The sequence below is a fragment of the Anguilla rostrata genome, chromosome 10 (genome assembly GCF_018555375.3).
Source record: "Anguilla rostrata isolate EN2019 chromosome 10, ASM1855537v3, whole genome shotgun sequence".
Classification (NCBI taxonomy): Eukaryota; Metazoa; Chordata; class Actinopteri; order Anguilliformes; family Anguillidae; genus Anguilla; species Anguilla rostrata.
Window position 1 is genome coordinate 2,507,501 of NC_057942.1, and position 15,770 is coordinate 2,523,270.

Genomic DNA, 15,770 nt, shown 5'->3' on the forward strand with positions numbered 1-15,770 from the left:
CCAACAGATTGCAGAGTCACCTGACTGACAGAACTAGGCTGCATCTACAGACGCAGAAGATAACCCCCCCCCCCGGAGTGCCCCAGGTAAGGGGGGAAAGGGGCGGGGCTACGGGTTCCAATATGCGCAGCTTTAGGATACCAGCTGCACAGGAAGTGCAGAGTGCCCACTGAAGCCGCTGCCAGTCCTGTGAAATGGGCAGCCCCCACGGTGAGGCGTGGCACCAGCAGAATGTGCAAGCGCCTCCTAATCTGGCAGAGACCGGAATTACCGGATAGTCATCGGGGGAATTTGATGTGTGTGTGTGTGTGAGTGTGTGTGTGTGTGTGTGAGTGAGAGTGTGTGTGTGTGTGTGTGTGTGTGAGTGAGAGTGTGTGTGTGTGATTCATGACACAGACCGCACGCTCTGTCACACCAACGAGGCGGGTCGAGGTTGGCATGGCGACGGACAGTTTACACCAGGGACTGTTAAGCAGGATGACTGACTCTCCCTCTCTCTCCCTCTCTCTCTTTCCCTCTCACTCCCTCTGTCTCTCTCTCTCCCTCTGTCTCTCTCCCTCTCCTTCCCAACACCCCCACCGCCTCGCAGGATTGGACGGCTCCCTGACGTGCTGCCCATTAAGTCATAAAGCCGACAGGTCGTGTGCTTATATCCACATTTGGCTATCGCACCGCTCTTATCCCTGCAATTACCCGCGCCTCTCTCTCTCTCTCTCCCTCTCTCTCTCTCTCACTGTCTGTCTCTCTCTCTCTCTCTCTCCCTCCCTCTGTCTCTCTCCCTCCCAGACCGGCTGCTTTCCTGGCACCGTTCTCCGAGCCGCCGCAGGGCGTCTTCCAGTTGGCCACGGTCCGAAGCCTCGGCCAGAACATTAACAGAAAGGACCTTTAACTTCTGATTCCCTCTCTCTCTCTCTAAAGGACTTTTCTCCCCCTGCCTTTAACTTCTGATTCCCTCTCTCTCTCTCTAAAGGACTTTTCTCCCCCTGCCTTTAACTTCTGATTCCCTCTCTCTCTCTCTAAAGGACTTTTCTCCCCCTGCCTTTAACTTCTGATTCCCTCTCTCTCTCTCTAAAGGACTTTTCTCCCCCTGCCTTTAACTTCTGATTCCCTCTCTCTCTCTCTAAAGGACTTTTCTCCCCCTGCCTTTAACTTCTGATTCCCTCTCTCTCTCTAAAGGACTTTTCTCCCCCTGCCTTAAACTTCTGATTCCCTCTCTCTCTCTAAAGCACTTTTCTCCCCCCGTCCTGCCAGGTTTTACGCAGGTAGTTCAGCAATTTTTTTGTTTTTTGTTGTTGCATGAAGTCAAGCTCACGGAGTGAGTGGGTGCAGTCGGGTGCAGTCGGGTGCGGGCGAACAGAGGCAGCACGCCGCAGACGCACTCCTACCTGCGTCTGACTCACCTGAGAGCGTGTGGGCCAGACCAGCGCCGCGCGTGGGACAGTGCGCCGCGCGGCGGCGTTTGGGACGGGTTGCCATGGGAACGGTTCCAGCCTGACTCAGGTGCGCACGGGGAGCTGAGGCACCGCCCCGGGCCGCGGACGGATGACATCACGCAGAGCAGAAACACCGTTACCCACGTACGCGCGGGGAAGGAGAGCTGCTCTACGGAGAGGATGAGTGGCAGTTTCACATACCCGCCTCTGCCACAGTCTGCGACTCAGAGGTGCTAACGAATCAGAATCCTCCCTACAGAGGCGCCATCACAGCCAATCTCGGACAGCCAATCTCGCCTCCCCCCCCCCCGCCCCGCAGCCCGCCACTATGATCGGGGAAATCTGGACAGGGGGGGTGTCGCGGTACCGTGCGAACGTTCGGGGTCCGGGCGCGTCACCGGGGACTTCCTGATCTCGACGCGTTTTTTTTTTTTTTTAACTCGCGGGGAATTCACCCTGTTGCGTCGTGACGGCTGTGAGGCAGCCCGTAGGCGGGCGGCTGTCGCCCCGCGTGTACGCGTAGGCGCACCCCGCCCCCCCCTAGTGGGACACCCGGTCCCGCCCCCCTCCCTGACTCATCACCGCCAGCGCTCCAGTCAGAACCCCCCCCCCCGCACTTCATCCTCCCACTCGTCACAGCTGAATTCCGGGACACGCTCTCTCACACTCAGGCTATCAGCGACACAACCGCGAGCTCGACGGGGGGGGGGGACGTCACAAACCCTAAAACTGCTGCGCGGGATAAGACCAGGAAACGGGCTGTAGCTCTGCTGAAGGGAGGCGGTACAGAGCAGGAGGAAATAAAGGCCCAGACTACCTTCGGGGAGAAAAAAGAATAACAAAACAAAAATTAGCCCAATCATTTTAACTGCACTTTCACATTTTTAATGATAGCCCTTGGTTTTGAGTTTGTGTTTTTACCCACATTTTCCCTTTACCAACGTTAGATTAAAAAAAATTTTTTTTTAAAGTTAAAAAAGTTTTTTAAAAGTTTAGAAATCTCACAGTGACACATTTTGGTAAAAATGCTAATTTAAACAAGTTAAATTTAAACAATGTTTTTCCGCTGTTACAGAATCTCCCAGCGCGGTGCTGCTGTGTAATTAATGCACTTCTAATTGCCCGTTCTTGGACATCCTGTTCGCAAGGTTCGTTCTGTTTTCCCGTACTTTCTGTCCCCTGCTCCTTCTCACAATCTGCTAAAAAAAAAACCAACGCAAAGCTTTTTTTTTTTTAACGTCCGTTGCAAAACAACAGGGCCAGCGGTGCACACTGAGCTAAGAAGAGTGTGTGTGTGCGTGTGTGTGTGTGTGTGTGTGTGCGAGTGAGAGAGAGAGTGTGCATGTGTGCGAGACTGTGTGTGTGTGTGCGTGCGAGTGGTGTGAGATGAGGGGTGCATGTGTGCGATGAGAGTGTGGTGTTGTGTGTGTGTGTGGTGTTTTGTGGACAGTGCGTGGTGAGTGTGTGTGTGTGTGTGCGTGAGTGTGTGTGTGTGTGCGTGCGTGTGTGTGTGTGTGTGTGCGTGCGTGCGTGTGTGAGTGTGTGCGTGAGAGTGTGTGTGCGCACCACGCAGACAAACTGTCTCCACTGACAGCGCGAGTTAGCCCTATACTTAATTCAGCGCAGCCTCCCCTACGCCCGGGCAGAATAAGACGCCCACGCCAGCTAACCACAGCCCTCAACGCACAGCCCCCTAACGCACAGCCCCCTAACGCACAGCCCCCTAACGCACAGCCCCCTAACGCACAGCCCCCTAACGCACCTGCGCTCGCTAACCGCTCGCTTCACACACCTGGGCTGCAGCGAGCGGCACAGCCGTTCAGAAACAGGTGCGTCTGCGTTGCTGAGGCCACAGGCGTGCTGTGAAGGTACAGCGGGTCCGAAACAGGTGCGTCTGCGTTGCTGAGGCCACAGGCGTGCTGTGAAGGTACAGCGGGTCAGAAACAGGTGCGTCTGCGTTGCTGAGGCCACAGGCGTGCTGTGAAGGTACAGCGGGTCAGAAACAGGTGCGTCTGCGTTGCTGAGGCCACAGGCGTGCTGTGAAGGTACAGCGGGTCAGAAACAGGTGCGTCTGCGTTGGACTGGAGGTGCCAAACAGGCGTCTGCTGTGAAGGTACAGCGGGTCAGAAACAGGTGCGTCTGCGTTGCTGAGGCCACAGGCGTGCTGTGAAGGTACAGCGGGTCAGAAAGGGCTCTTTAGGGCCACATGTCCCCACGCCTCGAGCGCCTCGCACCCTCTCACGTGTCAGCGATGACATCACGTTGGTCTTAGCTGACTGGAGCGCGTGTGTGTGTGTGTGTGTGTGTGTGTGTGTGTGTGTGTGTGTGTGCGTGTGTCAAGCCACAAATGGCACAAATGTTGGCCGTTTGATTTGACACCCACAACAAAGGAAGCGCTGACACCCCTTTTGTGTGGTCTAAATGGCGGGAGTCTAGCGGAACCTGGTGACCGCAGCGGAACCTGGTGACCGTATCGGTACGGGTCGGGTCGCACACAGAAACGGTTTCACCGGACCGGGACCCGATCCATGGACCGGACTGGGACCCGATCCATGGACCGGACCGGGACCTGATCCATGGACCGGACCGGGACCCGATCCATGGACCGGACTGGGACCTGATCCGGCTCAGACCAGCTTTCTCCTGCTTTGGCTGCAGCAGTAGCGCACTCACTGGGGAAGTTGGCAGGAAATCACACGAGAGTCACGTGACTCTCACACCAACCAGAGCCAAGGGGAATGTAAACCCTGCAGATTTGCATGATGGGTATTCAGGAAAAAACGCACCCACATATTAGCCTTAAGGCTACACTAATTCAGAAGGCCGCCATAAATCTCTGTCAGCCTTTCGAGGCAGACACTGGCAGAGTGCGATGCCAGCTTAAAACTGGCTCAACTGCCAGACGAGAGGATGAGCAACCAACCCTAAAAAATGGTCCAAATGCCAATATCCAGAAATTTATAACAGCTTAAGTCTCTATGCCAGTCATAGAGTACACATTTCACTAGCATGTGTTAGCTAGCTAGCCAGCTAGCTTTTGGTTGGCTAGCTTATTCTTTATGAAACCAGTCAGCTAGCTAGTTAGCGCTGGGTTACTGTATTGCTATACAAGCTACGGACAAGCTATTGTTCCACAGGACAGTGCTAGTTCAGGATAGGACACTAGACCATGAAGTGTGCCACAGCGCTGTGGAACAGTGTTAGCAGGGAGAGCTACGATGAGGCCTCTAGTATAATTGATTAAGAATGCCCCTGCAGGCAAAGGGTCTTTATAGCCACTGAGTTTGTAGTGCAGTGAGAACGATGTCTGAAGTTGTTGCCCAAGTTGGGAAGGGTTTTTAATGGAGGAGTCCCACAATGATGCAGTACTACTAGGTTAAAATGCACCTCAGTTACAACGGGCACCATTTTTCTAACAGAAATGACTGTGCAGGGGTGAGTGGAAAGTTAAAATGGCTGCCGAGCCAGAGGGCGTGGATGTATACGACGCCCAAGAACCCTCTCAAATTCTGCATAGAATTGCTAGCATGTTCCCCTCTGATGCATCACCTAGGTGTGAAATGAGGTGTGAAATGGTTTTACGTTGTATAAAATCATGTTAGCCCACTGACAGTTTCCATACTGAATGAGCTACAGTTCCCCAAACAGCAACACGCCAACACAGAATAATGGCATCTCTGAAAACCAGCCTACATTTTATCGATCGAGACAATCCGCTCCCTGAAGGCACATTGATTGGCTGCTTTGAAATTGAGACCACCCAAAAAAAAAAAAAAAATTTTTTTTTTTTAAACCCCCAGAAAATTCAACAAAAATATTTCAGCAAGCTGTCTGGACCTGTATGCTACAACCCCGTCCATCTGTGCAGCTAATTTTAAACGCTGAGAACTGCAGCCGATTTCGACAGTGAGCCATTACAAACGCCGCTGTGGGACAGAGGCACACGGGGACGGGCCTTACAGCTGGATTCAGAGAGGTTCAGAGCTGGAGCGGAGACGGGTTCCAGGGAATCACAGCAGCCTTTCCAACACCCCCGCCTGCCTGCCCGCTCCCCGCCCCCCCCCGCCTGCCCGCCCGCTCCCCCCCCCCCAAACCTGCCCCCCCCAGAGAATGTCTGCTCTCCAGACATCGACGGAAATTCTGCCAGGACCCCGGAAAGTCAGATTGTGAAAGTTAAATTCCTAGAGAGAACACTTAGCTCGTGCTAAAAATAACGCTTTAACCAATATTGGTAATGAAAAACCAAAGTGCTCTACAGAGAGGGCGCCATTAAACAGAGTCAGTCTCGCGCTGATGCAGAGCAGCTACCCCACACCACATCCGCACACCCACAGGTGTGCACACCTGCAAACTGGAACAAACGCGCTTCACGGGAATTCTACGTCAGTAACACAGTACCGGGTCATACAGCAGACAGAAGCTACTACAACACACAATCCCAAACAAATAACTTCTAATTATGCAGCCTCTCTTTCATCTGTCAGGATCACATGGCACACCTTTCCTAGTGGGACAAACATCCTCTCTCATCCTCTCTCTCTGTCTGTCTATCGATCTGTCTCCTTGCATGTCTGTCTGTCTGCCTGCCTGCCTGTCTTGCTGTCTGCCTGCCTGCCTCTCTCTCTCGGTCTGTCTTTATGTGTCTCGCACTGGGGTTGGTGATGGAAGGCTCGGTGCTTGGGACCGGGGGGGGGGGGGGAGAACGCGACACTCCGGCAGCATCAGGCCCTAATCCAGTCGCCGCTGCACTCGTCTGTCAGCCCACATTAATCCCTTCATCCTGCCGCCTCCGAGCGGAGCAGGAAAGCCATTCTGCACGAGCGTTTCTCCCCCGCGTTTATTTATAATTAATAATGCCGCGCGGATGTGTGACACTCACAGCCCGGTCCTCCGCTGCCTGCACTGTAACCCGGTCCAAGGTCCAACAGCGTTTATTAGCAACAGCAGCCAACAGCGCTGCATCTGAGCCTCACTGCCTGCAGCAGGCGGGCCGGCAGGGCTCTGAAATAAAGAGGCCCCGTCGAAGGTTGCTCAGGGGAACAGCCTGTTTTTTTTTGTGTTTTTAAAAAAAATTTTTTTTAAAGATAAATACCATTTGTTCACGGTGTTGATACAACTAGTTTTTCACCAGAAGGGAGGCAAGTTCTGACACAATTTCAGCCTCAAAAACAAATTCTGTGGGCTTTTTTTTTTTTTTTTTAAGTGGGAGAGCAGAAGAGGTATTCTAGGCTGTAAAAATGATTATTAATGGTAATGCAGCCTCAAATACCTGTCTGATAACTAGAGACAGAGGCTGAACTAGGCCACTTCAGCCACTTCATGTACACACAAGGGGAGGCAGGCTGAAATGGGGTGTGTGTGTGTGTGTAATATCTGTGTGTGTGTGTTTGTGTAATATGTGTGTGTGAGTGTGTGTGTGTGTGCCTTCAGCAGCCTTAAGTCCTCAGTGCACCTTCAGCTGTATGGAAACCTAGAGAGGAATCCGATCAATAGGAGCTCTTCTTGCACAGTCACTCTGACTGGCTCCTCCAATCAACTCGCATCATGGGGACATGTTCCCTTGCGGTCCAGGCTGGATGTCAAACGTAGTCCTTCTCCTCGCCTTGTGCCCTCAGCGCACACACAGACATGAGGCGCCAGTCACCTTGAAAAAGCACTCAGGCTCCATCTCCATACACCGCCATGACTCGGCACACAAAGATAGCGGTCTGTCCTCCGAACAGGATTCACTCACTCATATAAGAACCCACATTACGTGCGTCCAATAACTGCTCCACCCACCCAACTACGTCCACTCCTGCGGGACAACCCAGCGGCTTCACCCTGCTCACTGCTCCCCGCAGACATTTTCCCATCGCACCTTACAGGTCACGTCACCGTTAGCAACGAGCGACACATTTCCAGGAGGACTAGAAGGCCCGTTTGTTTGCATGGGGTGGGGACAAAAAGGAGGGAAGCTGGTCAGGCATGCAGAGGACTGACAGGGAGCCAAAGACAAACTGACAAACAGACAAACAGACAAACAGACAAACAGACAAACAGACAAACAGACAAACAGACAAACTGAACGACTTCTTGTCCAGTCAGGGAGGTGAAAGTATATTTTAAAAAAACAAAACAAAAAAAACAACAACCGGAAGCGAAGAGGAGAAACGCCAAGATATTTCTGGAGCGGGCGAACGAGCGTTTCCTCTGACGAGGGAGGAGCTTCACGCGGCCGGAGCCCAAATTCTGGCACAACTAGATTTTCCACTCTGATGCAAACCCTGTCGCTCTGACGCCTCGCCTCCGAAGCTGATCTGGAGCGCGGCTCCCTGACTTACCGCTCAGGGCCCGTTTGAGGACGCAGAGATCCACCGATAGACGCAACTGACCGATAGAAAAAAACAAAACATTTTGTTCAGGGGGTAGAGCAATTGCCTTTAAAAACTGATCTGCCAATCAGCTCCTATAAACGAGAGGACGGCAATGTTGATACACTGGTCACTGAGGACACTGAATTAAACTGGCCACTAAAAACACAGAATTAAACTGGTCACTAAAAATACTGAATTAAACTGGTCACTAAAAATACTGAATTAAACTGGTCACTAAAAACACTGAATTAAACTGGCCACAAGGGAACGGCTTGAGTGGCTGATCACATTCAGACCAGCTCCAATGAGAGGAGGCCAGTTTGAAGAAGAACCAGTTCTGACCAACACACCTCTTCACGCTTGGCTTCTTGGCTTCACAGTGAAAATCCAGAGCGGGCAGAGAGAGCCCGATCTCCGGGGACAGGGGGGGGGCCAAAGCAGACCCCCGTAACGGGGCCTTAAACTCAGTCACACGGTACAGCAGCGTTACGCAATGCACCGCATTGTATAACCACTTTAAAATATTTCAATAGATAACAGAAACCCTACACGTGTGTACATTTACATAAAGGGGGTAAACATACAGCTTGGAGCAGGCTGAATATCAGACATTGTTCCCGGCTCGCATTTTGGCACATTTCCTGGAATGTGTGGAGGTAAAAAAATATATATATATATATCATGTTCGATACCACGTGTTTGGTTTGGTTATCGTTGCTGTTTACACTCATGTTACAGGATTGCTACAGTTTCACAGTGGTGTAAACTAAACACTAACTGTACGTCGCTTTGGATAAAAGCATCGGCCAAATTAATGTAATGTAAACAGGTCCTTTTTTTTTTTTAGAACTGAATTTTCTATGCTACCATGAATAACTACTTGAAATAACTACTTACACTTAATACCAACACAAGGTAGCTTTCCGGTTCTACATGATGGTGCCATGCACTGCCCTCTGGGTTTCTCAGCAATGGAGGTCACCGTGCTTAACCACTGCACCGACAGGCAACAGTTCAGCTGGGCGGCAGCGTAGTATAACGGGCAAGGAGCTGGGCTTGTAACCTAAAGGTCACGGGTTCCATTCCTGGGCAGGACACTGCCGTTGTACCCATGAGCGACGGTACTTAACCTGCATTGCTTCAGTGTATATATCCAGCTGTATAAATGGATGTAGTTTAAATGCTATGAAAAAGATGTGTAAGTCACTCTGGATAAGAGCGTCTGCTAAATGTAATGTAATGGACGTCTAGAGAACAAATAGGTCCAGTTTTTCCATGGCACACGGATGCAAATCACGACCACAGACCCAGCTTGGGATAGAGGACTCTTATTTCAATTTTACTTTTTCAATTTTCATGTGCTTCGATGTCACACCACCACCCCTTTTTGAAAAATGAGAAGTGAATGAACACTCGATTTCGGATGCCCTGTACAGCGAGCCAGAATATATTCCGATCTCAAAGGAAACCCTCAACATTAGACTGAGCGCCTGTCCTGGAACATTTAAGCCATTCAAATTATTAGGCAGATTACCGTCATTTGAAGTGGATAGTTAGCCCTCCAACTTTGCTCCTCTCTGCCTCAAGTTCCCAGCATGCAGTGGGACAGATTACACCCTCTCTCTCTCTTTTTTGCTCCTTTCCTCATTGATAAAATACATAGTGACACAGCTTGTCACAGTGCTCACTGCCATTTCAAACAGTCAGCATTGCTACGCAGCAGAGCTGGAAACAGGCGAGCTATGACCAAGAAATTGAACAGATGTCCAGCCACAAACATGAAATGATCTTTAAATCGAGAACATTTGTACTCATACTGAGCATTTACCAAATAGCCAAAACGAGTAATAGTACACAGGACAACAAAACCAGAGCCAAAATATTTTTTGCTGTTGTTCTAATATGAAGGAATTTAAGGACAAATAGACAATGGGAATAGGTTTCACAAACTTGTTTAATCATGTTGATCACATACTGTAGTTTAGCGTCTCAATGACTGGACCTTTCAACATGACAAATGTTTGACAGCTCTCTGACGTAACAAGTAAACTATGTCTGTTAAACAAAAATACAAAGCCTTCCTTGTTTTTCTTTTTAAAAAAGCCAGTAGCATGGGATGCTTGGTCCAGGTGACATGCTACCTATGATCACTCCTACTTTTTTATAAAGCCGCTTCCTTGTCCAGCTACCTAGCCAGCAAGCTACAGGTGAGCTAGCACCAGCAACATCGCATGCTCTCACAGCTGCCATGTAGATTTAAAATGTTTAGTCCCTGTAACCTGCCCATCCCATGACACGCAGCCAAGATTAACAACTTGGACATTATTTCCCAGTTCTGTGGCCTGCATAACTTTAAATCTTACATAATTTACCACAGAACAAGACGTCCTTTACTGGTTCATTGTGACTCTTATGTTAATAAACCTGTACAATTACAGTCTTGTGGCTGAATCGCACCTGAGACTTATTACTGACACAATGCCAAATTGTGTTCCTATTTATATAATAAATGCATGCAAGTTCACCTGAGGCCTCGCAAACAGGCCTTTATAACCCAGCTCCACTGTGTCCAACAGGGTGAGCCCTTCAGAGGGAGAGAAAAAAGACAACGCAAGATGCATTCTGGGATTTATACGAAGCTTCCAATACTGTGGAGTTGGCTATGGAGGCATGAAAGAGGGTTTTAAATTAGCTCATTTTACTACTTGTGAAAAACTAGGGCTCTTCAGTGTGGGTCCCACCACACTAAAGGTGTTGGACAATGCATTCATTCATAAAGCAGAGGCCCAAACACACTCAAAGCTTTCTGAAGAGCCCTCCAGCTTAGAGACTTGGTAATAAGACAAGAGACACTGCAGAGCCTCCCAATGGCTGTGCACAGCGTTTCTGCCTCCTCCTAGTACGAGTTTACTCGTTCCAGCCAAATGGTTGTCTTCATAGTTTTTTTCAGCAAGAGCCAAGGTTAAAGCCATAGTGTTTATCAAACCAAGACTTTGCCCCTGATCTGGTCTTAACGGATTTGCGACTCCATTGAAAACTAAACAATAAAATGTTTGAAACCAAATTCACTTGAAAAATCCCCTGAGGACAGCGTCCACTTCGGTTATGCGTTCCCCTCCTGTAGCAATCTGGAGAGTCACAATTAAATGTGACCGGGCACCAGTTTCCCATGTAAAGGACAACAAACAGTGATACATTTCTTTGGGCCTTCATTCTTTTAAAAACTGGTAAACAAATGTATAAGACGTATGGCGCAATAGCCTCATGCCAAGTTTGTCCTAAAGAACCATTTTCCTACTTTGGAATGGGCTTTGACAAGTCCACCTACAAATAAATCAATAAATACATAAGACATTCCTTAGCTGCAGATATAAGCCTTATACAAATCTATTATTCAAATCATACATACGCTGCAAAAAATACACATTGCATCACGTAGAGCTAGCAGTAGTAACTGTTTACAACCATTTCCCAGCTGAACGTGCGTGCATTTATACACAAACTACAACTACCACAAACCATTTGTGATGCGCTACCAGCCTGGGTAAGAGAGCAGTCCAGGGGTAGCTCTCTCAGACCTTAAACACATTTAATTTAACAGCGTCTGACACAGTGGAATTCCACTACAGTGCCGCCTCCACCCCTATCTGCAAGTGTGCAGCCATCCAAAAAAAACTGCTGAGCCACAGAACCCTTCCCTGCCGTCGAGCACCACAAAAACACGTACAGGACAGTCCTTTACTGTCCCTTTGCAAGAACGGCAGAGGGTTCATATTCATCTGATGCACAGTAACATTTCATTTATGGCCAACTCTATTTTTATTTTTTTTCGTAGAGGTGCAAATCAAAAAACGAACCAGAAAAGCGTAAGCATGGAGGGCTTGCACCCTTTTATAATTTTTCACTTACAACTGTTGGGACACTGCTGTGATAGGCAGAATTAAATTAATAAGTCACGACAATCAATTCATTATTAAAAAGTGTTAAAAAAAAGTTTTCATTTTAATGTTAGAATTAAGCAACTGCATTCAGACACCATTTCAGTTAATGAACCACTGAAACCTACAGAGGATGTGGAGATTGTGGATCAACAGGAGGTAAAAAAAAAAAAATTTGTGCACACCACATACATTTATACTTATATGCAGGGATGCTAACTGAACACTGGCTATCCCTGGGGGGTCACTGACAGAACTCTGAGTGGAGGCGGCCCATTCATTACATTACAGGCATTTAGCAGACGCTCTTACCCAGAGTGACTTACACCACATTTTTACACAGCACACATTCATTTACACAGGATAGACTGGATATACACTCAAGCAATGCCCCAAAGAACCTTGCTTAAGGGTAGAACAGCAGTGCCCTACCCAGGAGTTGAACCCGTGACCCTTAGGTTACAAGATCAATTCCATACCTTACATTACACTGCACTGGCGCAAGTACAAGTGCACTAAATGACAGAAAAGAATTGAGAGTTGGATTTGTGCCAATCTGCAAAAACTGACACTCAATCAGTTTCAAAGATGTGAAAACTTTCCCTGCCCACCCAACACCCAACCAACCCCTCCCCCCCCGACAAAACACTGAATGCAGGATTCTGCACAGGGACTTTGCATCTCCAGAACCACGGACGGCTACACCGGGGCTGTTTGTGAATGAACGCTGAAGCGGGGCAGAAGGGCCGGGCAATTTAAGCATTCACGATGAGCACACACCTCGTGGGAACAAGGTTTTACTCAGGATGGCATGAACTGCTATTAATAATTCACCGAACCTTCTTCGGAGGGCGAAGCCTTCAATAATAGCTGTCCAGAGACGCACAAAGGCATGTGGGTAGACCCTCTCATGTTTTAAACACCTCTTCCGAAAAACAGCCAAGTCTGCCCGTCACACAGAGTATGGGAGAGACATTACATTACATTTGGCAGACGCTTTTATCCAAAGCGACGTACAAAAGTGCATTTTCATGATCGTAGACAACTGCTGAACACGGGTTCAGTAAGGTACAATTACTTATTTTGTACAGTTATTTCTAGCCGAGACGCCGTTCTCCCATCCGTTTAAGATCTCAGTACTCAATATCACACAAAGCAAACAGTGCCATCCGCCATGAGAACGGCACACCATTTTCCCTGGGCTGCAGTCCGGAGTCAAAGGGTGTTTTGGGGCTGGCTGTGTGACTCAGTCTGCCTCTGGAATTAGGATTTGCTCACAGAGACATTCAGGGGCAAGGCTAGGGAATAAACAGAGGTTCTAGCACCCAGAAAAATGGCACTTGCTGGGGCAATGAGGTTAAACTTCCATATTCACATTATCTAATGCAAGCATGGACATTTTAACCAAAAAAAACAAAAACAAAAACAAAAAAAAACCAAGAGTTATTGACTTAATCACAAAGGAGCCAGTGGCTATGAAAATAAAAATCCGCCTTACTGATGAAATTGGCTTCACAATTGAATTTAGTGCATTTTGGTCATATATTGGGACATATTTACCGTACATATAAAGAGGGCACAGGAAATTTTAGCGTTCAATTTGTACCGTGGTAAAATAATCAGGTTAAAATGTAATCTTGAATACTTTCCCTGCAATACAAGATTACTTCTGTGCTGTTAAAACCATTTTATTCATCCGCCCTCACAAGCAGAAACTGTATTATAGGCTAAAATGCATCTTCTTTCATCGTGCGGCACTGTACATTATTGTACAGCCTACACAGTCTAACTACAATAAAAACGATACTATGGATGAAGGCACTATTTCAAACTGAAAGCACTAACACGCAAAGCAGAAAGCTTTAGGTTCTACCGCAGCAATGACATTCCTTACCAATTAGTGGGCTATAGTGCTAGAAACACGAACAGAAACCGATTACAGTGGAAGAAAAAATATGCTACACGAGTTTCGAGTGGACGTTTCATTACCCAGTCATGACAAAACAGACCATACAAGTATTTTTTTCAAGTTTACCAGAACATGATTACCAGACACCAACACAGTAGCGTCCTTTACCTTCAAACATTAGTAGAACACACTGGCAAGCCTCGTATTTCAAATGCAATTGCTATGTTTAGTCAAGGCTATATGTTTAACCTCACTGTGTATTAAAGACCGTGCCTGACAAATCGTGATATACCGAAACTAAAACACGACCCACTCATCACGATAGCACGTCGATTATATTGTGAGAGGACTATAATTCAAGTGTGCCACGAATGATAGACGAAGAAAAACATCTGAGACTGATAGCGATCGTGTTTTAGGTGCTGCTCTTGCTAGAGTGTTACCAGCGAACGTTGGACACAGTAACGTGTGCCCGCAATGAAATAACAATGGAAGACATTTTGTATCTCCTTGCAGCGCGAACAGCTACAATGCTGTATGTTTAAGACTATTTGCAAACAAACAATTATATTAGCTAGATACACCCGGTATTGGTACAGCCGACTATTACGATGAACAATATTACACCGCTTATCTTGCTAACCAGTTACACTTCATGAGCATAAACAAGCCCATTAGCTAATGCACCTAGCTATGTTAGCTAGCTGGCTAAGTTCCCTGGCTTGGTAGATGCATTAGCTAGCTTGCCAGCCAGCCACCTAATGGTAGCTATTGCAACTCTACAGTTTTGCTAGCAAACCAATGGGGGATTCTAGCTAATATATGTATGTTTGATGTAAGTTATCATTTTCCACGTGTATACCATCACGAAAATACATGAAAAACACACAACATATTTCTTTCTTTTTGAACAGCAGAGTTGGGTAGTCAGTTTTAACTAATTAGCTAGCTAACGTTAGCGAAGTTACTGACAATGGAATGATTTTGAGAGGAGAAGCTACTTGCTTACCTTCGACTCTTAACTGCCTGAGGTTGATCTGCGTCTTACAGTCTTTGGTCCACGGTAGATACACAGCAGGCTGAGACAAATATGTTGAAATATTAAGACCAGCTTGTTTTCAGATGATTTCAGCTAGGTGGACACCTAAACTAGATTACTGGAGTGAAGTCAAGAATAGTGTCGGCTAGCTGTCCTAGTTCACTATGGATTGATACAGAACCAGTTAATTTGTTATGTCGCTGATGTTAGCTGCCTTCCTCAAGATATCTATCCAACTGTTTCGCTTGCAAGCTACCTTGGCTAGCTATGTAGAATTTCCCATCATTGTATATGTAAAATAATTCCTACTCCCCGTTTGATCTCGCTGCTACAATACAGTAGCTAGCTTAGCTATATCTTTGTAGCTCGCTGGCTACCAGCAAGGTCGCGATCTGATCCTGATTCACACTGTGAGTTCCTAGTTTCGCTAGCCAGACTAGCTAGCTGACTCTCGCCAGTGACGTTACAGAAAGTGAGGGCAAGCAGCTCACTCGCTCGTGTGGATTCCGAGTTCTGTGCACTCCTCGGCAGCGTTACCACTGCCGAGTTTGCTACCTCCCTCTGTTGCACAATGAGCTGCTATAATTTATTCATGAGATCATGAGGATGGAGGATCTCCGTCGGAGGATTTAAAAAAAAAAACCTTTCTCACCCTGCCTTCCTGACTTCTCAATCATCTCAGACCAGACTAGTAGATCGACTGCAGATGTTACGACCATAGATGTGTGGTATGTAGATCATGAAACCTAAAACTGTCACGACACTCCTGCAGAACTAACCACAAGTTCCTGGTTTGCACATAAATACAGTTATTTGTGTATGCTATATGTTTAATTATTTATCGGCTAGCCTATTGGAAATATGTCCCAGTTGTGTAGCCCAATTAGATTTATTGTACGTGAATTGAAAAGTTTTCTTTTGATTAGCCATATAATACACAACCATGGTATAAATGTAAAACATATGCGAATGGCAGCGACAACATAAATACTGTAGTTAATTAAATTTATGATGAAAGCGGTTTTGAAATTATGTGCTAACTGAACACTGTACACACTAAGTCCATTCAACTTTTAAATACAACCTAAATAGAAA

The 15,770-nt window shown here is 47.4% G+C and overlaps 1 protein-coding gene across 3 annotated transcripts in view; it reads right to left on the minus strand.

The window, feature by feature from the left end:
* LOC135264629 (zinc finger MIZ domain-containing protein 2-like) overlaps window positions 1–15,346 on the minus strand; it is a 39,198-nt gene extending 23,852 nt beyond the window's left edge. The window contains exons 1-2 of one of the 3 annotated variants that reach the window (XM_064353367.1): window positions 15,328–15,346; window positions 14,646–14,715 (exon numbers count right to left, since the gene is read on the minus strand). The gene's annotated coding sequence lies outside the window, so the exon portion shown is untranslated. Of the gene's footprint in view, window positions 1–14,645; window positions 15,308–15,327 lie in introns of those variants that run through there. The other 2 variants (XM_064353366.1, XM_064353365.1) reach the window with 2 other exon arrangements.
* Window positions 15,347–15,770: the final 424 nt, after the last annotated feature.